The following is a 27,130-nucleotide window of genomic DNA, read 5'->3' on the forward strand; positions in this document are numbered from 1 at the left end:
AGAAAAATGTGATAAATTTTAAAGTAATAGAAATGACAGGACTTGAGCATGATGAGAAAAGGGAGGGAGATCGAATGACCCTAGATTGCTGTCTTCAAAGTCAAGGCAAATAATAAAATTCCTATCTTGAAAGACAAGATGAATAATGCTGCCGTTATTCACCGAGTAACACCACCAGTTTGAATATATTAACACATTTAATCCTTATGACAACCCTATGTGGTGGCTTGTATCATTATTTCAGATTAACCGATGAGGAAACTGAAGCTAAGTAATTTGCCTACGTCACTCAGCTATTGACAGGGTCAGGAATCAAATTCAGGCAATGTGGCTCTGGGGGCCCCAGTCTATCAACTATTCTGCAGAGGATGGAGTAATTCTTTAGAGAAAGTGAGCAACTTTCAGTCTGGACATTTTAAACTTTCATTCTGTTTCATTTGAGGCAAATTAAGCAGAGTAACTCTGTGTTACACTTTGCTATGGTTACGGAATGATCTCAGAACACTGCTGCTTTGTGGAACAAAGCTGACCCTGACATAAGATAAATCCAGATACCACTGTTACTGTTTGAGTCAACAGGACATCTTGACTTTTGCAGAATGTGGTGAGAAACTGTAATATTATTTCATTAGCACTAAACTATAGCAATTGATAAAAAAAAAAGAGAGAGAGAGAGAGAACTACTTCCCTAGAGACAATCATGTCATATGGCTGTTACAAAGATATAGTTTTAAACACCTAGTCTGGGCAGTGTTATTGAGGTCTGCCATACTATACTAAGTATAATTCGTAAGGAGTAAATAGAACACTAAATAAACCCCTGTAATAAGGAAATTTTCTGGTTATGCATCACTTGGCCTTTACACTTCAAAAAACAAAAGTTATTTTAACAATTGTCTTTGATTTTTAAAATGCAAGCAAATTTCTCATTAGGGTTTAGTTACCGAACTATCACTGATAACCAGTACTAGTTTCAATTTACGTATGGAATTTCTGGTATATACTTAGATGTCTTCAAACTTTTATGAAGTCAAGAGAAGCCTCATTACCCGTAGTTGACAAAATGCTTTACCACCTGCATATCGCCTGTTAAATTTAGACCTAAATTGACAAACTATTTTTTCCTGTGGTGCTTATAACTCAAAGCCAAAACTTTTAAGACTACCTTGCCCTAGTTTCATTTTTCATTTTTTATTTCACTCTAAGAAATCTTTCTTCATAAAAATCTTCAGAACTCTTGTGGAACTTTTTTTTTTTCTTATTTCTTTGCTGTCTAGCATTCCACTTCAGAGTTACAACTACGTGAAAGCTTTAAGATAACCACAACAACAAAAACAAAAGTGTGGCATCAAATTGAATCTGACCTTCTGGCAGTGAGAATGGAACAAAATCTTTCCTTCAAATCCCTCTGGTATTTGGTGAATCTTCTCATCCTAAAGAGCTGACTCTTATTGATTACTTTTGTGTTATAAAAGAAATATCATATCTGAAATGCTTTTTATAATAAAAGTCTGGAGATTCTCAGCTACTTTGCTGAGAAGAATTCTAATGTTGAATAGAGTCAATAAGTACCAAAAGAAGAACTGTAACCATTTGGAGAAATATATAAAGAGGAATATTTCATTTCCTTTGATTTTTGAAGTTGAAGTAACTCATAACATTGTGGCATATGGTATATTTGATTGTAGAATCTGAGTATATATATATATATATATATATATATATATATATATATATATGTAATAAGTAGCCTGAATTGTTGGGAATATACTATTAATTAACTCAGAGGTGAGTTGATATGAAAACATTAAAATACTTCTGTATATACTCATATATGTAGGTTTGCTTTTCTTACCATATATAAATTTGTTTTTTACTTGAATTTTCAAATATATGTGTAAGAACACTCAATACACAGATTTTTAAAAATATAATTTGATATCATTTCAGCATTTCCCTTACATGTAAACTCTGAATTTCTGAGTTTTCAGTCCCAGGTGTCATTCACTCTGGAAGCTAGAGAATTGTTTTGGGAGCTCTTAGGTCACTCTGCTGCATCTGGGTCACTGAGCTCTGATCCAGGCAGAACAGAATGTTGCTGTTCTCCCAATGGGTTTCCTTTTGAGTGCATGCTGCTTTTAATATTCACTCTCTCCCTAGGGTCCAACTGGGTTACACTCAAAGTCCAGCTCAGCACAGTGGCCAGATTTCTGACACCCTTGAGGATACTGTGAACTACATTAATGTTTGATATATGGGTAAAGTTGTGAACCACATATAGATCAGAGAAATAAATCCCAGAATTTCACTACTTTAAAAAGCCTCTCTCTAGATTTGTCCTCTAAGTTAACCATTAAAATAATTTGAGATAATTCAAGTTACTTAATTATTAGAATGCTGTTATTATTTTTCAATCTTACCTATTAGGTGGGTCCATGGCAAGGCTCCCAAAGGCAGTCCAATAAGGAACCTGTGCTGTGTTCACTTAGTGTCTAGTGAAATATTGTTTAATTGTTTAATTGGGACATACAATATCTTCATAAATTCCCTCCTAATACTGATATTCACACTCAGCCTAGAGATATTTCTAAAGCAACTAGTTATACCAAAGGTGCAACTAGTTTTAAAACAGCTAAAATCCATAGCAAAAGTAGAAGAGTCCCTATTGCAACTGCACTTCATCAACAATGTGACACATTAAAATCCCCAATTCAGAACTAAAATGATAGTAAAGGGTTTTTTTTTGGTGAGTAATGCTGAAGCGTTTGTTATAAAAGTGACAAAATACAAAATTCTATAAAAAATAAGAATATGAGTACATTTGATTGCACTTAACAACAAAAGTGCAACATATCATGAAAATTCTTGAAGTGATATTGAATAATAATCAGAAAATCTAACATGCACATGGGTCCATACCTAAACTCATTACCATATAGGAGAAATTCTGTTCTCTTACTAGAGAATTATATGACTACCTTTAAGAACAATATGAAGATAGAAAAACAGAAATCTATTTAATTTTTTTATGCAAAGGAAATATGAGATGGATAATTAGTTAAGCAATTGAGTAGTATAAGTGAGTAGTATAAAGCACCCTGAAAATTAGCACCTGCAGGAAGACACCACCATCCCTGGGACAAAAGATCAATGAGAGATGATGGTGTTACCATAGCAGGAAGGTAAGACTGACTAACAGATATTAAAGCCCACCTCTTGGCAGGCAAAAGTAGAGACCATGAAATAGGGGTGTCTTTGTCCACTTGGGCTGCCATAACAAAGTACCATAGACTAGGTAGGTTTGCGACAACAGAAATTTATTTCTCACAGTTCTGGAAGCTGGAAGTCCATGATCAATTTACCTGCAGATTCAGTGTCTGGTGAGAATCCATTTCCTGGTTAATAGGTGGCACATTCTCACTGTGTCCTCACATGTTGGAAAGGGCAAGGCAATTCTGTGAGCATCTTTGATAAGGGCAGTAATCATTCACCTACCAGAGGCCCCATCCTAGTATATCACATTGATAGTTAGGTTTTAAAATATAAACTTGGGGGAGGGATAAAGGAGCACAAAATATTTAGGCCATAGCAAAGAGCATTTCATAAGGAACTAAAACCAATATGGATGAAAGGGCACTGCTAGAAATGCCACTGTAGGCAGAACAAGAGTGGAGTGATACCCTGACTTGCCTCCTACTCATGCCTACCAATGCCTACCATGTGTTGAATGTAACTAGAAGTCAATCATTATGAGAATTTATAATACAGAGCTAAGAAAGGAACGTGAGAAATAGACCAGCAACCAAGCCGGTAAGTAACTAGCATATGAATTATGAGAAATGAAAATATAACTAATGGGTGCTAGGCTTAATGCCTGGGTGATGAAATAATCTGTAAAACAAACCCCCATAACACATGTTTACCTGTGTAACAAACCTGTACATGTACCCCTGAACTTAAAAGATTTTTTAAAAGGAAAAATTAAATAATCCCTAAATATCAGATCATCCACTCTCTTACCTGCCCTAAAGTTTTCATAGCCAGAAATGGTGCTGACAAAGGTCTGTGTTTATGATGAAACAAAATCCTGCATTCTGTAGTCTGATCACATTTTCTAATGTTCACTTATCTGGTCATCATTCTTTTCCATAGCTCTTCACTTGTAAAGTTCATTTGGTGACCTTAATGATTATTTTATTTGATTAGATACAGAAGCTAAACATTACTCAAGCTCACTGCTGAGTGGTTATCTTCAAGAATGAACAAAAAGACATGTTAAGATACCATGGCAGAAGCCTGGAAAACGTATAGTTTCATCGACTTTAAGTATTTCTTAAGCACTCTGTCTATAGGCTTTTATGTTTCTCTTTAGTCTTGAGGAGAAAGAGGTATTTAATTAATCAAAGCTGTTCTCATACAATAACTTCAAGTCATACAATCTGTCTCATATCCTTTCTGCTTAAAATACCACCTTCCATTTTGCATAAATAATTCTAGGGTCCTAACTATCTGTCTCTGAAACCACATTGAAAAGATTTATCACTTCATTTCCTGGGAGGTAATACCAAATCTTACCCATAAGAAAATGCCTTTAAAAACTATGCATATATATATATATATACACACACACCTATATATACATATATTTATGCATATATGTATCTGATTTCTTTCTATGTTATATATGTATACATGCAATGTATAGTATATATACATATTACACATTGAATATATACATATAGTACATAAAAGAATGTATATATTTATATGTATGTTCATAGAGATTGAGATTCATTAATTTATTTTTATTGATATATAATTGTACATATTTTTGAGGTTCATGTGATGTTTTTATACATGAATAAAATGTATAATAATAAAATCAGGGTAAATGGAATATACATCACCTCAAACATTTATATTTTCTTTGTGTCAGGAGCATTCAAATTATTCTAGTTATTTTGAAATATATAGCAAATTACTGTTACGTATAGTCTCTCTTCCATACTATGGAACAATAGAACTTATTCCTTCTATCTTAAATAATTTTTGTAGCCATTAACCATCTTCTCTTCTTAGCACCCCCTACCCCTTACTTCTGGTAACCACCATTCTACTCTACCTCTATGAAATCCACTTTTAGCTCCCACATATAAGTGAGAACATGTGATATTTGCCTTTCTGTGCCTGGCTTATCTGACTTAACATAATGACTTCCAGTTTCATTCATGTTGCTAAAAATGATAGGATTTTATTATTTTTGTAACTGAATAATATTCCATTGTATACACACATACCACATTTTCTTTAACCATTCATCCATTGCTAACACAATCCTGAGTGAAAAGAACAAAGGTGGAGGCACTATCTCACATCAAACTATAATACAACGCCAACAACATAGCCCTGGCATAAAAACACACAGAAAAATGGAACAGGACAGAGAACCCAGAAGTCAATCCCCACATTGATGGCCAATGTATTTTTGACAAGGACACTAAGAATACACAATGGGAAGAGGACAGCCTTCCTAATAAATGGTTCTGGAAAAATTGAATATCCATATGCAGAAGAATGAAACTGGATTCCTATATTCCACCATATATAAAAATCAACTCAAAATGGATTAAAGACTTAAATGTAAGATCTGAAACTGTGAAACTACTAGAAGACAATTTTTTGAGAAACTCTACAGAACATTGGTTTGAGCAAGATTTTTTGTGTAAGACCTCAAAAGTGCAGGCAACAAAAGGAAAATTAGACAAATAAGATTACATCAATCTAAAAAGCTTAAGCATAGCAAAGGAAACAACCAACAAAGTGAAGAGTTAACCTAGAGGATGGGAGGAAGTATTTTCAAACTACTCATCTGACAAGGGATTAATAGCTAGAATATATAAGGAACTCAACTCAATAGCAAAAAAAAAAAAAAAAAAAATTCTGATTTAAAATGGGCAGAAGACCCCAACAGACATTTCTCCAAAGTAGACATGCAAATGGTCAACAGGTATATGAAAAAAATGTTCAACATCACTAATTGTCAGGAAAATTCAAATCAACACTGCAATGAAATATTATCTCATCCCAGTTAAAATGGCTACTATTGAAAACATAACCTGACAGATGCTGGAGAGGATGTGGAGAAATGGCAATGCTTGTATACTGTTGGCAGGAATGTAAAGTGGTATATCCACTACGGAAAACACTCTAGAGGTTTCTCAAAAAAAAAAAAAAAAAAAAAAAAAAAACTGAAAATAGAGATCTATTTATTCTTAGGTATTGGGTCAGGCAATTGTGGGAATAAGAAATTTTGAAAGTTGTAGGGCAGTCTGGCAAGCCGAAAATTCTGGCAAGAGTTCATGCTGTAGACCTGAGTCCAAAGGTAGTCAGTCTAGCAGCAGAATCTCTCACTCTTTTGGGGACTTCAGTCTTTTTTCTTAATGTTTTCAACTGACTGATTGAGGCCCACCTACATTATAGGGGATCGTCTGCTTTATTCAAAGTCTACAGATTTAAATATTAATCACACCTAAAAAATGACTTCACTACAATCTGGACTGGCTTTTGACTAAATAGTTGGGTACTATAGCCTAGCTTAGTTGACACATCAACTAAACCATCACATTTTTTTTACCACAGTTTCCTTCTTTGCTTTTTCATATGATCAGAAATCTTTTTCATTTGAATTGTACTGCATCATTATCTACTGTAAAAATGAAATGATATGAAATACTTGGGGACCATGCATTCGGAATATATTATTCAATTAAGCTTTATTTTAAGTAAATTAATCACAATGAAAAATAATGGGCAGTATTTCCCAAGCAGAAAATTCAGCAAAATTCCTGTAGGAGAGATAAGTGAACTTATACTTATTATGAAATGCCCTGAAACACTAACTTGAGTTTATAAAAAATTTGTTAAAGCTGAAATTTTTTTAATATTTTATTTTGCATTGTTCTAATTTTTCATAGATTTTACAAAATTAAACTTTAGTGGCTATATATATAAAGTATCAATTTTGAATGAGTAGCTAAATCAATATTTTATTTTACTATATGCATATTTTCGTAAGCTTACAAACCAATGCTTGTACTTTAATTATTATTATTTTAAACCTTATTAATCATGACTTCACCTTATGGATGTTTCTGTTGTACGTTAGCATTTTAGTTTAGAAAATATTTTTTTTTAGTCAGGGTGGCTCACACCCGTAACCCCAGTAGTTTGGGAGGCCGAGGCGGGCAGATCACCTGAGGTCTGGAGTTCAAGACCAGCCTGGCCAACATGGTGAAACCCTGTCTCTATTAAAAATACAAAATATTAGCTGGGCATGGTGGCGCACATCTGTAGTCCCAGCTACTTGACAGGCTGAGGCATGAGAATCTCTTGAACCCGGGAGATGGAAATTGCAGTGAGCCAAGATCGCTCCACTGCACTCCAGCCTGGACGACAGAGTGAGGCTCCGTCTCAAAACAAAACAAAACAAAAAAACAAAAACAAAACAAAACAAAAAAACAAAAACAAAATAAAACAAAAAATATATATATACTTTTTCTTTTTTATATAAATAACTGCTTTATCATGTTTTATAAATCCATTTTATAATAAAAAGTTATATTAAAAATGCTGGCAAGGTTATTTTATAGTCACTTTATAGTTATTATTAATTAGATGCCATTTTTCATATATTAGTCTTTCAAATCTGACAATCTCTGCATCTGAGTCTAGATACAAAATAATTATCTTTTAATTATTTTGTTTAGTATTATTTTACTTTTTTTTTCCCTTGGAATCTTTTATGTTCTTCTTTCAAAATTTAATGGCTATCAAGTTAATAACTTCGAAGTCCTTAATTTTTTTAGTGTCCTAAGCATAGAATGAATGGTCTACAGATTGGCACGCCATTGGAAGATAAGTTTGTCTTGCCTTTTTTAATTAAAGAATGTAATAAATATTTTAATGTTTTAATTATGAAACCCAATACTTTTAAAATCAATATATTAAGTTTCAAAGTTGGACTTAAACAGCCATGGATTTCCTGTCAGAATCCGTATGCTGAGCTTATGTACCAGGAAAATATGGATTACTGATAGTTTCTTTCCTGAAGGTAATGCTTTTCTCTATATAATGTAAAAAATTTTTACAAACATAGCCTCATTAATTTTCTCAAGGTCCCCCAAGAGAATTACGTATGCATGATTTCCATTTTACAGAATGTGAACTGGCCTGAGGGAACAGGGTATCATAGTTTTCCATTTTGTTTCTCATGCCACCGCTACGATGCACAAAACATTTTAAATTTACAGTGGGCATAAATTTTATTTTGCTCTTCTGTCAAATTCTCCAAACTCTAAACAAAATGCAGTCTTATATGATTAAAAAAAGAAAGTTTCAAAGTCAGAAAATCAGGCTTTAAGACACAGCTTTTCCATTTTGGCAAATTATTAAACCTCTTCAATTTTACATCTGTAAAACATCTGCTTTCTCTACAGTGCACTTCAGCTTATTACTGAAGCTCAAATGAAAAATGTACGTGAATGTGTTGCATAAATTGCAAATCATATAGATGATAGTTGTTATATTACGTTTATATCCCCCACCACATGAGGCTCAACACAAATTTGTACACTTGAATGTGGCCCAACACAAATCTGTAAACTTTCTTAAAACATTATAAGATTATTTTGTGATTTTTTTTTCTTAGCTCATCAGCTGTCACTAGTGTTAGTGTATTTTATATGTAGCCCAAGACAATTCTTCCTCTTCCCATGTGGCCCAGAGAAGCCAAAAGATTGGACACCTCTGCTTTAAAGTAAATATTAAATCTTATCTACACTGGCATTCTTCAAGCCATAGGATGGGTATATTGGATGTGTCCACCAATCATTTACTGAATACAGAAATGGATGTACATTATTGAAGACACTGTGTCAGGCACTGATCCTGGTGTTGATGGGTTGCATTTTTAAATGTGGTCATCCCAAAGACTTGCAGTCAGTAAATTCCTGAAGGAAGTAAGGAGGTGAACATATTGTTAACTGGGAAAAAAACCCATCTAGGCAGAGGTTAAGGCAATGGAAAAACCCGGGTGTGGACTGTGCTAAAGATGTTCAAGCTATTGAAGGAGGAAAATTGGGCTGCAACCGTGTAAACAGGGAGAGGGTACTAGGAGATGAGATCACAGGTGTTTCGGGAAGGGGAGATTAAGAGAGGCACTGAAGCGGGATGCTATGAACACCAGTTTTTACCCTATAATTTGGCAAGAATTGGAGTGTTTTGTACAAGTAGAAACATATTGTTATTTTTTAACACTGTAGGGCCTATGATAACAATACGCTATAAGAAAACCAAAACAGAAGCAGTAAGACCAGCTAAGAAATGTAAGATGGTAGACTCAACTAGGGAATTCTAGTAGTGGGGGTGGCGATAAGTTGGACTCTTGATACATTTTAAATGTGAGCAAAAAACAAAAAAATCTGTGATAGGGTTTATAATAAAACTATATACAAATTTGGGGAAAATTAACATCTTTGTAAAATTTAGTCTTCCAATGCATAAGCACAGAATGTCTCTTCATTTATTTAGGTCCCTCTAATTGTTCTTAATTAGCTTTCGTAGTTTCCAGTGTAGAACACTGGAACATATTTTCCTGTATTTTTCCTCCAGGTATGTGATTATTTTAGTTGTTATTATAAGTTCTTTTATTATTTTTATGCTACCTTAAATTGTATGTATGCATGTGCGTGTATAAATCATTACATACATACACATAAAATATTTTAAGTTCTACTGTAATTACTAAAATAATTAATAATAAAATAATACTAAATGTGAAACAAGAAGATAATACAACATAAAGAAGAATTTTAAAATACTTGATTAAGGCAAAAGAATGAAAGAAAGAAGCCATAAAGAAAAAAAAACAAAAAAAAGAGAGAGAGAGAGAGGAAGGAGACAGAGCGAGATGGCCAAACAGAACCCTCCAGCGATCATCCCTTCCACAGAAACACCAAATTAAACCACCATTCGTGCAAGAAAGCACCTTCATAAGAACCAAAACTTAGTTGAGCAATCCTGGTACTTAGTTTTAGCATTATATCAAGGAGAGAGGTACTGAAAAGGACAGTAAAGACAGCCTTGAATCACCTACACATCCCCCATGTTTTAGCAGTAGCTGCCTGACACAGCAACAGAATCTGTGAGCTTCGGGGAGGGGGAGCGCAGTAGTTGTGAAAATTAACTTTGAAACTCAGTACTGCCCGGTCACAGTGGAATGCAACACAGGGCAGAATTCAGCCTGTGTTCACAGTGGGAACATTTAGACTAAGGAGAATCTCACGGTTAGAAACTAAGTTCCAGCTAGCCCCGTCACCATGGGTAAAGTGCTCTAGGGTTCTAAACAAATTTTAAAGGCAGTTTAAGCCACAAAGACTGCCACTCCTAGGCAAGTACTGGTGCTGTCCCAGGCTTGGAGCAAGTGAACTTGGGGTACAAACAACCTAGTGGGACACCAGCTGGGGTAGCCAAGGAAGTACTTGTGTCACCCCTCCTCCAACCCAAAGCAGTGCAGCAGAGACCCTCACTAAATAAATAAATAAATAAATACAACTCAAAGAGATAGTAGAATGATGGTTACCAGAGTCTGGAAAGGGTAGTGATGTGGTGGCAGAGGTGGACAAAGGGATGATAAATGGGTACAAAAATATAGTTAAAGAGAATGAATAAGGTTTAGTGTTTGACAGCACAACAGAATGACTATAGTCAATGATACTGTACATTTAAAAATAACTAAAAGAGAATAATCAGAATATTTATAACACAAATAAATGATAAATGCTTGAGGTGATGAACACACCATTTACTCTGATGTTACTACTACTACACATTGAATGCCTATATCAAAATATCTCATATATGTCATTAATATATACACTTACTATTTACCTATAAAAATCAAAAAGTAGGCCAGTGTGGTGGCTCACACCTGCAACCCCAGCATTTTGGGAGGCCGAGGGAGGCGGATCATCTGAGGTTGGGAGTTTGAGACCAGCCTGACCAACATGGAGAAATCACATCTCTGCTAAAAATACAAAGTCAGCTGGGCATGGTGGCACATGCCTGTAAGCAGCTACTCGGGAGGCTGAAGCAGGAGAATAGCTTGAACCTGGGAGGCAAAGGATGCGGTGAACTGAGATCACGCCATGGCACTCTATCCTGGTCAACAAAAGAGAAACTCTGTCATCAAAAAAGAAAAAATAAATCATAAAGTAAAAATTAAAAAAAAAACAGACAGCAGTATAATAGGCTTAAACATAATTATATAACTACATTTAATGTAAATGTAATATGCATATGTATGCAATATACATACACATTGTAAGATTTTATATACAATATGTATATGTATAAAATGTGGGAGTGTTTTGCATTTTACTTGCATATTTTATGTTTTATGTCCTTTACCTGGATAGTCAAATATTTTTGATCATGCTATTTTTTCTGTTACATCTCTTTACTCTATTTTTCTCTTAATGGCTACCCTACATGTTTTATGTATCTTTGATTTATTGTAGCCCAGTGGAAATTATTTGTTTTTACCACTTTTCAAATAATGCTGGAACATTAGGAATCTTTAAGCTGTTTAATTCTCTTTTGACTTTTGCACTAATTATATATTGTATAATTCTCTCTCTACATATATATATATTTATATATACATGCATGTATATATTTACATCCAAAGTTATTATTATTAAATACTCATTTAGATGTAATCATATATTTTTCTTTCCATTACTCTTCATTTTTACCTGAATTTTTGTGTTTCCGTCTCATATCATCTCTTACTTAATGAAATTCCTTTATTATTGCTTAATGCATAATTTCTGGTGATAATTTTTTTCTTTTCTGTTGGAAAATTAATTTATATTTAAAGAATAGCTTTGAAGGATATATAATGCATGTTTCCATATTTTACATACCCTTTTATTTTCTGCTTTATTTTTTAAGTAATTTAAAAAGTATTTTCTATTTTATTTTTTAAAAGTCAGTTGCTGCTACTGATACTAATTTTTGGAATTCAAAGTATTGTATCTATCTTAGTAGCTTACATTTGACCTTGGTATCTCTAACCATAATTTTCCTTGTATTCACTTTGCTTAGTTTGTAGAAACTTTGTGGTATTTCAAATTGATATTCATTGTCAGTTTTGAAAAACTTTTATAATCTCAAATGCTGTTTTTCATCTGTCTCTGTATCCTCCTCTTCTAAAATTCTAATTACATTTATTTTGAACAGTTCAGATCCCACATATATCTTGCTCTTATCTTTTTCTTCCCTGTTTTAGATTAAGATGTTTTACATTTCCTGTCTTACAATTTACTAATTATGTTTTCTGCTGTATCTATTTGTTAATAAAAATCATCCATTGAAATTTCATTTTCAGTATTTTGGCTTTTCCTTTCCAGATTTCTCAATTAATGCTGTTTTTCATATTATTTTAATTTTTGGTAAAATTATCCAGTATTTCATCAGTGACCTTTCATCTTTTTTTTGAACATGGTAAAAATGTTTTAAAGTCTTTGTCTTCTTACTCTAATGTCTGGAAGATCTTTGATAGTTTCTGTTGTCTATATTCTTTGTTTTCAATTACATGATCTTGTATCTTGGAATGCCTTGTAATTTTTTGTCAAATTTTTATATTGTATAAAAAATTATTAAGGCTCCAACTGATGTTATTTTTCAACCAGGGAAGGTTCAGCTTCTGATCTCCTAGGCAAATAGAACGTGCTTATGACCTTGATCCATGCATGCACCAAATTAAAGTTTGAAAAGCCTCAGTCTTTGGGTAAAGTACTTCAGGTGAAGTTTTCCTGGGCTTCAAATTGAAAGCTTGGTGTAGTCACTCGTGCTCCACTTCTGTTGATTTCTAAACTCTGAACATTGTAATTTCTGAATAACCCCCAAAAATATAAAATAAAGTAATAAATGATCAGAACAACTTTTTTCTTTCAGTTTCTTAGCGTTATACTCTTTGCATCATCAGATTTTGGTAAACACATTAGAAGAAATATCAGCCTTATATCTGGATCAGTATTGTTCTGTCTCCATTACTGTACTCTAGTATCATGGCCTATAAATGCTTAAGCTGTTTGTCTTGTTGTTGTTGCTGTTATTGTTGTTTGCTTAGTTCTTCTGATTTCTCTGTTCTCAGGAGGGCCCTGTGAAAATGAGGCCTGGATTCTCAGCCTCCTGTCTTGCTTTTAGAGTAAGCAAATGCCCCCAAGGAAAAGAGGGCTGCAGACTGTCAGTTCACACCTCTCTATTTTTATCTGCTTTGTAATTTTGCAATCCTTTTCCCTCCAAGCCTGGTTGCTTTCTCTCCAATGCCTTTAAGAAAATATAATTTGTATATATGTTTTTTGCTACTTGTTCTGAATAAGGTTGGTCTGCTGCATGCTATACCATCACATTCAGGGGTAATAATTTTGATCAAGATTCTATCCTTTCATATAATATTTCATTTAGCTTGTTGGCACTTTGTTTCAAAAGTGTTTTGCATCTGATTTCCTGAAAGTAAATAAATATAAATATAAATTTTTTTTTTCTGTCTTTCTTGGAACGTAGTAAGTTATAATTTATTTTTTTCTTTTCTGTGGTAAGGTTTGGTTTTTTTTCCTTAAATATTTCATATTATTTAACTCTGGAGCCATCAGGTCCTGTAGCTACAGCTATTTTTTTTTTTTTTTTTTTGAGACGGAGTCTCACTCTGTCGCCCAGATGGGAGTGCAGTGGCGCAATCTTGGCTCACTGCAATCTCCGCCTCCCAGATTCAAGTGATTCTCTTGCCTCAGCTTCAGCTGAGGATTACAGCACCCACCACCACACCCAGCTAATTTTTGTATTTTTAGTAGAGACGGGGTTTCACCACATTGACCAGGCTGGTCTCGAACTCCTGACCTCAGGTGATCCACCTGCCTCGGCCTCCCAAAGTGCTGCAATTACAGACCTGGGCCACTGTGCCCGGCCAGCTACAGCTATTTTTAAGCCAGTTGCAATTGAGTTAATAGTTATAAGGTTATTTAAATTTTATTCTTCTTCTTTATCTATTTTGTAAAATTATGTTATTTCTTGGAATTCCAGGAATATGCCTGTTTAAATTTTCAAATTCAATTTAATAAAGTTGTACATAATAGCTTTTAATTATATTTTCTTCAACATCTTTATTATTTCTTCATTTATCTTTTGCCCCTAAACTTTCTATTTAAAGTAATTCAATTAAGTAATAATGCCATTTTAACTGAATTTAATTAGGCTCTTGCTCCTAATTTGGAATGCAATCTGAATGTCTTTTTAGCTGTATTCTCAGTACATAATAGATGCCCAAACACTAATAAATGAAAGAATGACTGAATAGATGAATGTATGGATGAGCCAATGCATGTTTATCTCCTTGAATGAAGAATGAAAATTTCAAAAAATTATTTTTAATATTTATTTTTAATTAGTTCCCACCTATAATCCCAGGACTTGGGAGGCTATGGCTGAAGAATCACTTGAGTCCAGGAGTTTAAGACTAGCCTGGGCAACGTAGCAAGACCCTACCTCTGCAAAAAGATAAAATAAAATTAGCTGAGTGTGGTGGTGTGCACTTGTGGTCCTAGCTACCTGGGAGGCAGAGGTGATAAGATTGCTTGAGCACAAAGGTTTGAGGCTGTGGTAAGCCATGATTGTGCCACTGCACTCCAGCCTGGATGACAGAGCAGAACCTGTCTCTAAAAAATAAAGAGATAAATATTTTAAAATCACTAATGTAAAATATTTGAAGAGCTAGTTCTACCTTTCTTGTTTATACTTTTACCACTTTTTTTTTAAAGGATAAGATCATTCCCATCGCTTCCACAAATTTATCTGCTTAAATATAAAAAAATCACTTAAAGGATGCCAGAATCTAGGTCTTTCTCTTCAGATACTGTAATTTAGTAAATGATTAAATGTTGTTAAGTCAATGAACTATTCTTTGTAATAATCTCTTCTTATTTTTAAATGCACTGTGCTTTTATTTAATTTAGAAAATAAATATTTAGTAGCAACTTTCATTATGTTTGGAATTAAATTTTAAACAAGCCAGCATACTTCTACAAACTTCTCTGAAGATATCACAGAATCATATTTTGTGATCTGAAATATTTTCTCTGAATCAAATAATTGAAATCACAAAGCATAGAAAGTGTGTGTTAAAATTTCTGGGAAGAATAATAAAATGTATAAATCTATAATATTCAGTTGCAGAAATATTAGCATTTTTCAAAAGTATAAAGAATCACATAATCCACCTCCATTATCTTTACTGATTGATAAGAGGCAATAAAAATGTGTTCATTTTTTAAAACTTCCTGAGAGGGAAATTGATCCATGATTATTGACATATTATTTCTTTTAAAATGTATTATTATTTTTTATTTCTGAGATGGTTTAACTCTTGTCGCCCAGGCTGGAGTGCAGTGTCCTGATCTCTGCTCACTGCAACCCCACCTTCCAAGCTCAAGCAATCCTCCCACCTCAGCCTCTCGAGTAGCTGGGACTACAGGCGTGAGCCACCTTGCCCGGCCACATTTATAAATCCATAATATTCAGTTACAGAAACATTGGCATTATTTCAAAATATAAAGAATCATAGAATTCACCTCCATTACCTTTACTGATTGATAAGAAGCAACAAAAATGTGTTCATTTTTTAAAACTTCCCGAGAAGGAAATTCACCCACTGCTATTGACATATTATTTCTATATTCACTGATCCTCAGAATCTCCTCTAATCTAAAATAATCAGGATATGCCTTAAAGTACACACTCAGACTTATGCAGTAATTTTAAATAATGCACTATTAATACACACATTGCCAGGTAAAAGCATTAATAATATATTGTAGGCAAACAAAGCAAGTCTCTCAACATTATATTTATGATCATTCTGCTGTGTGTGTGTCTGTGTGTCAAAATAGATGATTGAAGCTTTCATAACTTTGTATTAGTTATGAATTTATTTGGAATTATTTGTATTTTAAAAATATCTACAATGATTATGCATAAATCTTTAAATAATTTTCATAGTTAAATATAATATTAACTTTTATTGCCACATCTCGGAAAAATAGAAATTTATTCCCATTATTCATCTTAAAAATTTTTTCACCATTTTTAAGAGTGTCTTGATAAAATTATGTCTTCTATGTAAAATGTATATGAATATAATGGAAATATATGTATGAAAATAAACGTGATTGAAGCTGTAAAGTGTATTTTTGTCTATTTCCTGAAATGTCAAAAATATGAAAGAATATTAGGAAGGAAAAAAGAGATATGACCAATAATAGACAGTAAGTAAATAGCAAGAATTTAGATTTAAACTTAAATATATTACTTTTGAAAATACAAAGTCATCTAATTAAAACCCAAACATTTCAGAATAGATTTTTAAAAATTTAACTATTTGCTGTGTACTAGAATTATACTTTCTACATAAAAACATAGAAAATATGAATGTTAAAGGATGCAAAGTATGTGCCATGCATAATAATCAAAATTAAGTTTATACTTTATTAAGCAACACAGAAGTTTAAGCAAGAGGTGGCACTACGGAGGAAGAAACATTCTATAACATCACACAACTAAACAGAGAAGTATTTAAAGGCTTTACATGCTAACATGCTATCTTCATAGCTGATAGAGCAATCCAACAAAAACATTATTACAGGTACAAGTGATGTGAGCTACAACATTCATAAACTTAATCGATTAACCATATATAGATTATTAAACCTATCAGCTCCATAGTACACATTATTTACAACTGCACATGGATGGCTTACCAAAATAAACCATATGCTGGATCATCAATGTTTTCTCAGAAAACTGCAGAATTTTACAATTATAAAGTTCATGTTCTCTGACTTCAGTAGAATTAAGATAGGAGTCAATAACAAATAATTAAATAAAAATCTTAAGTGTTTAAAAATGAAGCAACATGCTTCTAAGTAACCCATGAGTCAAAAAAGATCTAATAATGAAAATTAGAAATATGTGAATTGAATGAAATGAAAGCATTACATATCAAAACCTGGAGAGATGCATCTAAAGCTAAGCATATACAGAGATATAGAGTTTAATGCATAGATTAGAAGAGAAGACAGAAAATCATCGATCAAGCATTCATCTCAAGATTCTAGAAAAATGTTTTTTAATTGAATGGTCAGAGTTCTAAAAATAAGAGGAGAAATCAATAATATATAAAATAAATGTTGAATAAAAAAATCAACAAATTTAAAAGTTGTTTCTTTGAAAAGACTAATACAATTTAAAAACCCCTGTTAAAGAGAAACAAGAAAAAAGGAAGACAATATATTGCGTATGTTGAAAATTAATAAGGAATATCAATACAGGTTTTACAAACATGAAAAAGGAATAAGAAGTTTTTCTGAATGACTTTTGCTAGTGCATAATTATACAGCTATTGAAGTTATTAATTTGTAATTTATCACCTATATCAAACACACACACACACACACACATCTTCAGGGACAGAGAACGGCTTCAAGAAAACTCCTGCAAATGTATAAGAAAGAAATAACACCAGCCTTACACAACCTGTTTTATAAGGAGTGAAAACACTTCCTAACTCTTTCTATGAAGTTATAACACTCTTGATACTAAACAATACCAGGAAATTTAACATAAGCTCCTTCATAAACACAGATGCAATAATTATAATTTGAATATTAGCTAATTGAATTCAGAAAAATAAATAAGAAATTAAACCACAAACAAGTTCGATTTGTTCCAAGTATGTAAAACCAATAGCTGGTCATCATTCATGTTAATAAAATATAGAAAAAAATATATAAGATATAAAACCAAATCAATGCAACAGACATGGGAAACATTGATAAAATTAAAAATAGCTCATGACTAAATCTCCGCAAACCAGAAATAGGTAAAAACTTTCTTGATTTGGTGAGTGGTATCTACAAATACCACACAACAAACATTTTAGCTAGTGGTGAGATATTGAAAGTCCTACTTCTGAGATCAGAAATTAGTCTAGGATGTCTGTTTTATCCCTTCTGTTGAACATAACACTGAATGCCCTATTCACTGTGGAAGTACAAAAAAATGAACAAAGGTTATAAGAATTTTAAACGTAAGGCTGAAAACTTACCATTTTAGGCAACATGAGTGTATACTTTAAAATTCAGACAAATCTGCCAACTATTAGAATTAATAAATGAATTTAACAAGATTGCTGAATGTGAAGATTGGTCATAAAATCTGAAAACGCACAAATACACATAACAAATCATTTATTGATATTATATTGCAAGACATAAGCTCAATGATATCACATATATTTAATGTGTTGTCCTTCATTAGCAATACATAATTCCATAATATTGTGTAAAATTCCAATGAAATCTTTAATATGGTATTTCCATCAGTCCCTACAACTTTCATCTGTGAGGAGTCACATTATTTCTGTATAATTTTCACTAAAGAAACCTTTACTTCAAGCGTACATTACTGTATGTTCAGTGCCTACTTTCAATGGTGCCACATAGTAGGTGTTCAAAATATCTGCGCACTGAATAGATGACTATAGTGTTTCTCAATTTCTAAAATCTCTTAAATCTATGCTACTAGGCAAATCACCTTTCATTTTAACTTGCACAAATTTTCTTTTTCAGACAGAGATAAAAGTTTTAAGTGCCTCTTTTCTTTTAGCAATTTTGTCTATCAAATTTCCTTCTCCAAACAAGTAAACTCAGCAACATATTCCTTTTGCATTCCTCAGCTAGTGATGTGTAAAATAATTGCCAAGAGCAGAGAGAGGCAATATGGTATTGCTGTTAAGAGCAAAACACACAGATTAATTGTAAAACACACTGGGTTCCAATACCAGCTAGTAGTTATATCACAATAATTCTACGAGCTAACGCAAGTTACTTTAGCTTTTTAAGCCTTGGCTTGCACAATTAAAAATGGAAAAAATAACACATCTCTAAAGGCCACTGTAGATATTAAAACATGATCACTTATGCTAGCTGTTTTGCATAAAGCACAAAGAACTTAATTATTATTATTATTACAAATCAATGACGGAACTATCCGTGTACATACTGCCCACTGGGAAACTGCATAATTTCTAAACTAGAGCTTAGGCAAAGAAGTCTATTTCCAAGAGGAATTTTAGTAAACATGCTTTGAAACTGTAGCTGCATAGTAAGTGCACATTTTCTACTTAGAGTACATTTTTTATTTGATATGTCTTGTGCAGAATGGGTAATGGAGAATATGGGGAGTATTACTATCCTCCCACTGACATTGTACAATTATCCTCTGGATGCAATGAATTCCCTGCTCAGAAAAGTCTGAAGCAGAAGAAAAAATATATTATCTTTTAAATGCACAGTCATTAATTCTGAAAAAGAACAAGGTAAAGCTTGGCTGCTAGGTTCTACCAAGTTCTACCAAAAACATTGAAGATATTTGTTAATTGCCTAGTGGTTTCATTACTGTTCAAAACAACATTTGGAGTATGTTGGCCTTTATTAGGCAATATGTTGCTGGTTAATGGCATCAGTAAACAGTACAGATGTTAACAAAGAGAAAGTAAAGTTGGTAGAATATTACACTCTCCAACACAGATAAACCTAATAAATTCAAATCTTTACACAAAATGTAAAATTACATTTCTATGAGATTCAAAATAGCCTCAAAAATAACATTATTTTTAAAAGTATTAGTTGATCAAAGATAATACCAAAGATCATCTTAAGGTCATCTTGAAACAGGAGAGGATGTTACGTTATTCCCTCTCTAGATTCATTGGCTCTATCTTTGCCTAACAAAACCACAAAGTTAGAATATCATTGGAATTTCAAAAAAGTTTAAATAAATACATTCATAAAGCAAATATTTGTGTTGTGTTCGGGATTGTTTAAGCGATGGAAGTGGAACAGTGTAAAACTTAAAAGCCCTGCCCTTCTAAAGTTTACATTCAGTCATCAAAACATGAAGTGCCAGAAATTTCTAAACTAGCATTTATGAAGTTGTATAGACAGACTTTAAGCAATACTTATGCTTTGTCCAGACATGAAATATCTGCAATCTGAAAAAGTGAATCAAACAATTTCACATGAACTCTTTGGGCACCAAGATTTTAAACTAGCAATAATGATTCTTTAGAATCTTCCAATTATAAGGTGCAAAATAATTTAGGGGGTAAGCTTATCATTTTATTAAAAAGAATATCATTCCCAAAGATCATAGGCACTAATTTAATAATGGAATTTAAAAAATTATTCTATAGAATTGTTTAGAAAGTTTTGGCTGCTAACATTTTTGAGTGAGAATTAGAATATGAAAGCCTGAAAATAATAGCAGGTTTTTTTGTGTGTTTGCCGGTTTGCTGGCTTTCTTGCTTGTTTTCTTGTTAAAAATCAGGAAACAACAGGTGCTGGAGAGGATGTGGAGAAATAGGAACACTTTTACACTGTTGGTGGGACTGTAAACTAGTTCAACCATTGTGGAAGTCAGTGTGGCGATTCCTCAGGGATCTAGAACTAGAAATACCATTTGACCCAGCCATCCCATTACTGGGTATATACCCAAAGGACTATAAATCATGCTGCTATAAAGACACATGCACACATATGTTTATTGCGGCACTATTCACAATAGCAAAGAGTTGGAACCAACCCAAATGTCCAACAACGATAGACTGGATTAAGAAAATGTGGCACATATACACCATGGAATACTATGCAGCCATAAAAAATGATGAGTTCGTGTCCTTTGTAGGGACATGGATGAAACTGGAAAACATCATTCTCAGTAAACTATCGCAAGGACAAAAAACCAAACACCGCATGTTCTCACTCATAGGTGGGAATTGAACAATGAGAACTCATGGACACAGGAAGGGGAACATCACGCTCCGGGGACTGTTGTGGGGTGGGGGGAGGGGGGAGGGACAGCATTAGGAGATACACCTAATGCTAAATGACGAATTAATGGGTGCAGGAAATCAACATGGCACATGGATACATATGTAACAAACCTGCACATTGTGCACATGTACCCTAAAACCCTAAAGTATAATAAAAAAAAAATAAATAAAAAAATAAATAAAAATAAAAATAAAAAATTGTTTTTAAAAAAAAAAAAAAATCAAGAGCAACAAATCGAACTTGAAAGAATCTGTTCTCCAAACCCTAACTCAACTTGGTCTTAAGAGGTCCTAGAACTCAAATTCTGACAAAGAGTTTCTGAAACTCGAAGTGACCATAGTGTTCTCTGTATCACAAAATTGAACTGCAAAATTAACCACGAGACTCAGGTTATCAATTGGTTGTGTGACCGAATCAACAAGGATTTATAAGCATCTATCAAGGTGTGCTTAACATTATGCTCAGTTGCTGTGAATATACAAGAGAACTTTTAGATATATTCTTAACCCTCAAACAGTTTAAAAGTTTACTTGGAAATGTATACCATATAAACATCTTAAGAGCCCAAGATAACATGTTGCACATTGAAGACTTACTGGTGTGACAAAGAATTGCAGAGGAGGGGAGATTTAATAGAGGCTTTGGTAATTAGAAAAGAACCCTAGGAAGAAGTGAACTAGAGAGCAGTCCATTGGTCTGGGTGGGATTTGTCCAGGTAAAAGACAAAAAATTGCCAGAACACTGCAGAGAAGAATGGCACGAACAGATATTTGTAGAGAGAATGAATATGTACAATTGTAAGTGAGCAGATGGTCCTGAACCATGAGTTGTGAACACTTGCCCCATGTTGCAATAGAATTTCTTTACCATGATCCTAGTCAGCATACAGTTATCTTTAAGACTGAGACTTCTTTAGTATTTTTCATCTAGGGATGCAAATGTGGGTGCACATGCAAATAAATTTTAAAAGTATATTTTCTAAACATATTCTTAATATTGATTAGTCCTTTAAGTTGTATATATTTTGTCAAGGATCTCATAATTTAAGTATGAAAACAAATAATATGGAAAGCAAAAGTGTGCATGGGTTGAGAAATAATTTTATGAAATAGACCTCAAACTCAGCTTTTTTAGCCAAGAAAGTATATTCTCTTTTCAGATAAAGTATATGATTTTGTATAAATGGTGAACATATTTTTCTTTCTATGGGAATAAAATAAAAGGACTGAAATTACAGGCAAATATTTTTTAGAATAGTGTCTTGCCTATAGAGTTTTAACACACCAGAAAAGATTTCTAAGGGAAATCATGATCTCTTAAATGTTTTAGCAAATATTGAGCTCTATTTCTAAAACAGACTACAAACAAGGGGTGATTAAAATAACTACTTAAAATGGAATCCCTATGAACTCAAGGCTTCCCAAAGAGAATCTATAAGGGTGTTAAAAATATGTTCCTTGTTCAATGCTACAATATAGCTGCATTGACAATATAGTGCATAGTAAGTTATATTACATTAAAATAACTTCAGTTCGGTTGAATACGGGTTAACACTCCAATTATTTATAATATTATCACAGACAAGAAATCACTTAGTTTATCAACTCAGAGTTGTCAGACACTGGGCAAGCATATTTTTGTTTTGCCTATTGCCAAACTAAAATTCAGAAAGCTGTGAAGGAAAACAGTTCCACCTGTGGTCAAATATTTAAAAGGACCATTACCAGTATCCAGATAGGCACATAAACTCAGTCTTAGAATGTGTTCCTTTGCTGTCTCTTGCCTTGATGTAAAATTGCAATTAAAAAAGGAAATGCACTTAGCTCAATATTTTTGCTAGAGGCTTCCCTACTACAATATCCCACCACCACCTTGAAAGTACTGTCTATTGTTCAAAGTCAGTACCAGTCATTATTTACCACTCAAAATCCATATTGTTCACCTTCTTTAGAGAGTACTGTGATTATTCAATTAATATGCTATATTGATTCAAACATTTGAACAACTTACTGACTGATCTTCAAGCTGATTTTGAACTGGCTAGCATCAAGCAGATAGATACTGTAAAATAATTCAAACGAGGAATCACTAAAAGGAAATCCATAACTTGCACTCCACTTTGCAATAGAGTCACTCCAGAGCTCACACTACTTAGGTCTCTAAGCACATTTGAACCTGCATGCAGACAGCACGCTTTGTCAAGCTTTGCTGGAAGCCTGCAGAGCACGGTGGGATACAAGCCATATCAGAGGTTCTACAGTCCCTTTACTAATGCCACTTAGGTATACAACCAGGAAGCCACATTGTGAAACATCAGACCTGTCACAGAAATTGGTCCCCGTTCCAGCATCACGTTACTCTGACCAGTACACCAGCACTCAGCACAGTTACATACTGTCAAGTCCACTATCGTCTTGAACTTCAGTTACATGAATTATTTCTTCTCAAAGCTATTACTGCTGACTTGTTAAATAAAAACAACAATGTTAGGGGAAACTCCTCTGGTTTATGGAAATAAAAGTATAAATAATATGTATTCAAATTTCCATTTTCTTTCAAAATCTTGCATCTAAATTCATGTTTATCTCATAGCAAATTCTGTAAAGCCAAAGGATCCTTTCTGAAGGTACATGCTGAGTTACCCTGAGAAGCTGTGTTAGTCAGGAAATATAAAGCTACCCAAGAATGCTGTATTTAATAATTCATGTTGTAAACACCCTGTTAGATTCCAAGTTAAGATCGCAACATTCTCTCAATACATGTACTTCATTATTCTCGAACACTTAAATACCATAACTTTATAACACCTTTACACAAGACAAAAGTGTTAAAATTATCCCCAGATAACTCTCAATTATCTACTGCTCCCTGCTACCCCACAGACTCAAGCCATCTCTAAAAGAGGGCTATGTTCAAATGATCATGGGGTTTCATCACCTCTCATATGTATTTAGTTCCCAGGTTCAACATCCACTCTAAATGGGATTTCTTACTTGAAATGAAATAATTTCAGCTAGTTATCTTTCGCCCCACTCTCATAGAAATACGTAAGATTAAATGAGCAACTGATCATTATCTCATATGTTTCAACCTTTCCCTTGTCCAGCCTTTCCCTTGTCTTCTCTTCTATTCTAAGATGTTGTAAATGTCCAGATTGAGAGCATGGACCAGCAGATCTTTTTCATATCTATCCTTTGCCTTTTACAGCATGTCCTTGCTGGCTGACCTCTTTTCAAATTTTGTTTTCCTCTGAATGGGCTATTGCACTGATGGCTTTTGGCAGCTGCCGAGTGCTAAACCTGCATATAAAATCAATCTGTGAGGCCAGAGCCACAAAACAGGACCTACTTGAAATGATTTTTTCAGCTTTCTGGTTACTGTCGTATTAGAGTTTTAGTGCAATGGGAAAGGACAATAATTCATTTTACTTTATGAGAAAATCTTTATTTTCAAGAGCAACTGCTTGAATGAATTCTTTTCAGATTGTCTTCTTGACTATATACAGCACATATAGTAACTTGACACTCTCCTCTTACTCTAAATATTGTAGAGAGACTAAGCCAGAATCTTTTGCACCAAGTTTTGTATTAATGTGTAAAAAGTTACTACAATATTATGATACACTCATTATTTTCCATACAGAAGAGGAAAATACTATGCCAAAAACCATTTGATACTATTTTCCCCTTGTAAATTTTTCTACTCTATCTCAAGAATAAAAACCCTAGTTCATTGCAGTTAAGACTATAGATTTTGGTGTCAACTCAACCTAGATTCATTTCCCAACTTTCTTTGAATGGAAAGAATGATTGTCCTTGGGCCAATTGCTCATGTAATATTTAAACCTCATTATATTCATGTATAAAATATAATGATAGTTTCTCCCTTAAAGAATTTAGGTGAATATAATTTAGTAAAAAAATAATTAATAATTCACATAATGCATATAATGTGGTATCTGACATGCAGAACCTCCTAAAACATGTCATTATACTTTTAATTAATTATAGAAACTGCCACCTCTGTTGTCTAGTGGTATGAGAAAATTGTGCCTTAGTAGCTTACCCTATTATAGTCACTTTCTCCTCTGAACAACAGAAATTAAAAATGTATGACATTTCCAGAATAGTTAAAGCAACTTAAATAGTTTAAGAATACAATGAGAGTTAAGAATTTTTTAAATGCAATTTTTCAAAAAGCCCTTTTAATCTTCATTTTTACTGCTCAACAAATCACTCCAAACTTTGTGGCAGAAAACAACAAACATAACTTACAAAATCAGTGGGTCAGATCAGTGGGTACGAAAGTACGCAACAGGACTGGCTTCTTTCCTTCACAATGTCTGGGACTCAAATGATCCAGGGCTTTAACAGCTGATCTAGAGGAATCACTTCCAAGGCATCTTCCACGTTGAAGTGTGGCTCAGGTGAGGCTGTTGAATGGAGCACTGTAACATGCCCTCTACCTATGGCTTGGGCTCCTCACAGCACGGTGTCTGGGTTCTGATACCTGGGTTCTGAATTTCCTGAAAGTGAACTTTCACGGAGCTAGTGTTCCAAAGGAACCAGGTGGAAGCGGCATGAGCTTTTCTGACCGAGCCTCCTATGTCACTTGGTGGTCACACCAGCTGTACTCTCTTAGGTCAAGAAAGTCATAAGCCACCCAGGCTCAAGGAGAGAAGGCATAGGCCGCATCTCTCTTTGCCGGTAGAGTTAAAGAATTTTGAGGCCATATTTTAAAATACCACACATATTCTCCACAAACTATCCTCATGTTGATCATTCCTTCTTTTAATGTTTCTTATCCTTAATTGCTCAGCATTACTCAATACTTATTATACATTGCTTTATATTTATTCTGGAGTTTATTAGACTTTGTAAAGTGTTATAAGAATATGGTAAATTTTAGAGTACATCATCATATCTTCTTTTCATTTGTATTTTCAAATAATTCCCAGCATTGGCCTCTCCTTACACATGGAAGATTTATTCAATATGCTTAAATATTTAGCAGTGTCTTACAAAAATGCATATGTGTTGGCAATAATGGTTAGTAACTTTCCAAAATAATACTAGTGTCAGAGATTAGGGAACACATGATAGACACAAGTGCACATTCAGGACAGCCTGATTAAACTAAGACTTCCCCTAAAAAGGTTAAAAATGGAAAGATAGCTTTTTGTAACAAGAGTTTTTAATTCATAAGGAAACTGAAGTGGCTGTCAGTTTTTGAATCAGATATTTTCTATTTGCTCCTATCACATGCCCCAAATGAATACAGACACAAAAGAGAAGAGTTGGAATCTATCAGTCATTGTTTAAGGAAAAATTTCCGCTGTATTTTATTTGAAACACTCATGGTTGATTTGAGATATAGCATCATTACATAGTTGCACTATTTTACAAACACTTGGTCTATCATTCTAAATTTGGAGAAAGTTAGATTTTATTAAAGCAAATTAAAAAAAAAATTATTCAAAATTGTCTGTTGAACACCTATTTCCTACTGTCCCAGACGCTATTGAGATGAAAATGAGTAGGATAAAATTCTGGCCCACATAAAGATTACCTCCTAGTTACAAAGATAAAGTAATTCTATAATAACTATAGAGGGTGAAAAGTGCTCTGAGGGAGAAGTGGTCAAGGCCATATTGGGACATATCTTAAACACTGAGATAAAAGAAACATTGTAGTGGATACCATGATGTGTTTTTCAAATTTCCCAGCAAGACTACGGGAAATATTGCTTTGGCTATGGGGAGTATTATTGCTAGACAGCACTCAATTGTCAAGCTATCTCAGGAGTTAATGCCACTGAAGAGTCACCTTGCCTAAGGCCATGGCCCCTTCCTGGGGCAGCTCATATTCAAGGACTGTCCCAATTCTGAAGAACTATACCAGATTTGGAGCTCCCATTAGGATCAGATATATATATATATATTTTGAGATTTCTCTTTCCATCTGATTATATTTTCTTCACTTTCCTTCCACAGGTACGGATCCCAAGAACACTCGCTAATAAATCTCTGTGTGCTGATATTTATTACTGAAACTACTTCTCAGGAAACTCAAAATGCAACTCAAAATGCATAAACGTAAAAGAGTACTTCATTAACCTATCAA

General features: G+C 33.5%; 1 long non-coding RNA gene across 2 annotated transcripts; it reads left to right on the plus strand.

The window, feature by feature from the left end:
* The first annotated feature begins 498 nt into the window (after nucleotides 1-498).
* LOC129489143 (uncharacterized) lies at nucleotides 499-27,130 on the plus strand. Of its 2 annotated transcripts, XR_010113585.1 has the most exons (3): nucleotides 499-604; nucleotides 1,278-1,411; nucleotides 27,001-27,130. It is a non-coding gene; the product is annotated as an uncharacterized lncRNA (long non-coding RNA). The 2 variants fall into 2 exon arrangements; XR_008659914.1 differs by lacking the exon at nucleotides 27,001-27,130 and having other exon boundaries at nucleotides 1,278-1,549.

The sequence above is a fragment of the Symphalangus syndactylus genome, chromosome 9, assembly GCF_028878055.3.
Source record: "Symphalangus syndactylus isolate Jambi chromosome 9, NHGRI_mSymSyn1-v2.1_pri, whole genome shotgun sequence".
Classification (NCBI taxonomy): domain Eukaryota; kingdom Metazoa; phylum Chordata; class Mammalia; order Primates; family Hylobatidae; genus Symphalangus; species Symphalangus syndactylus.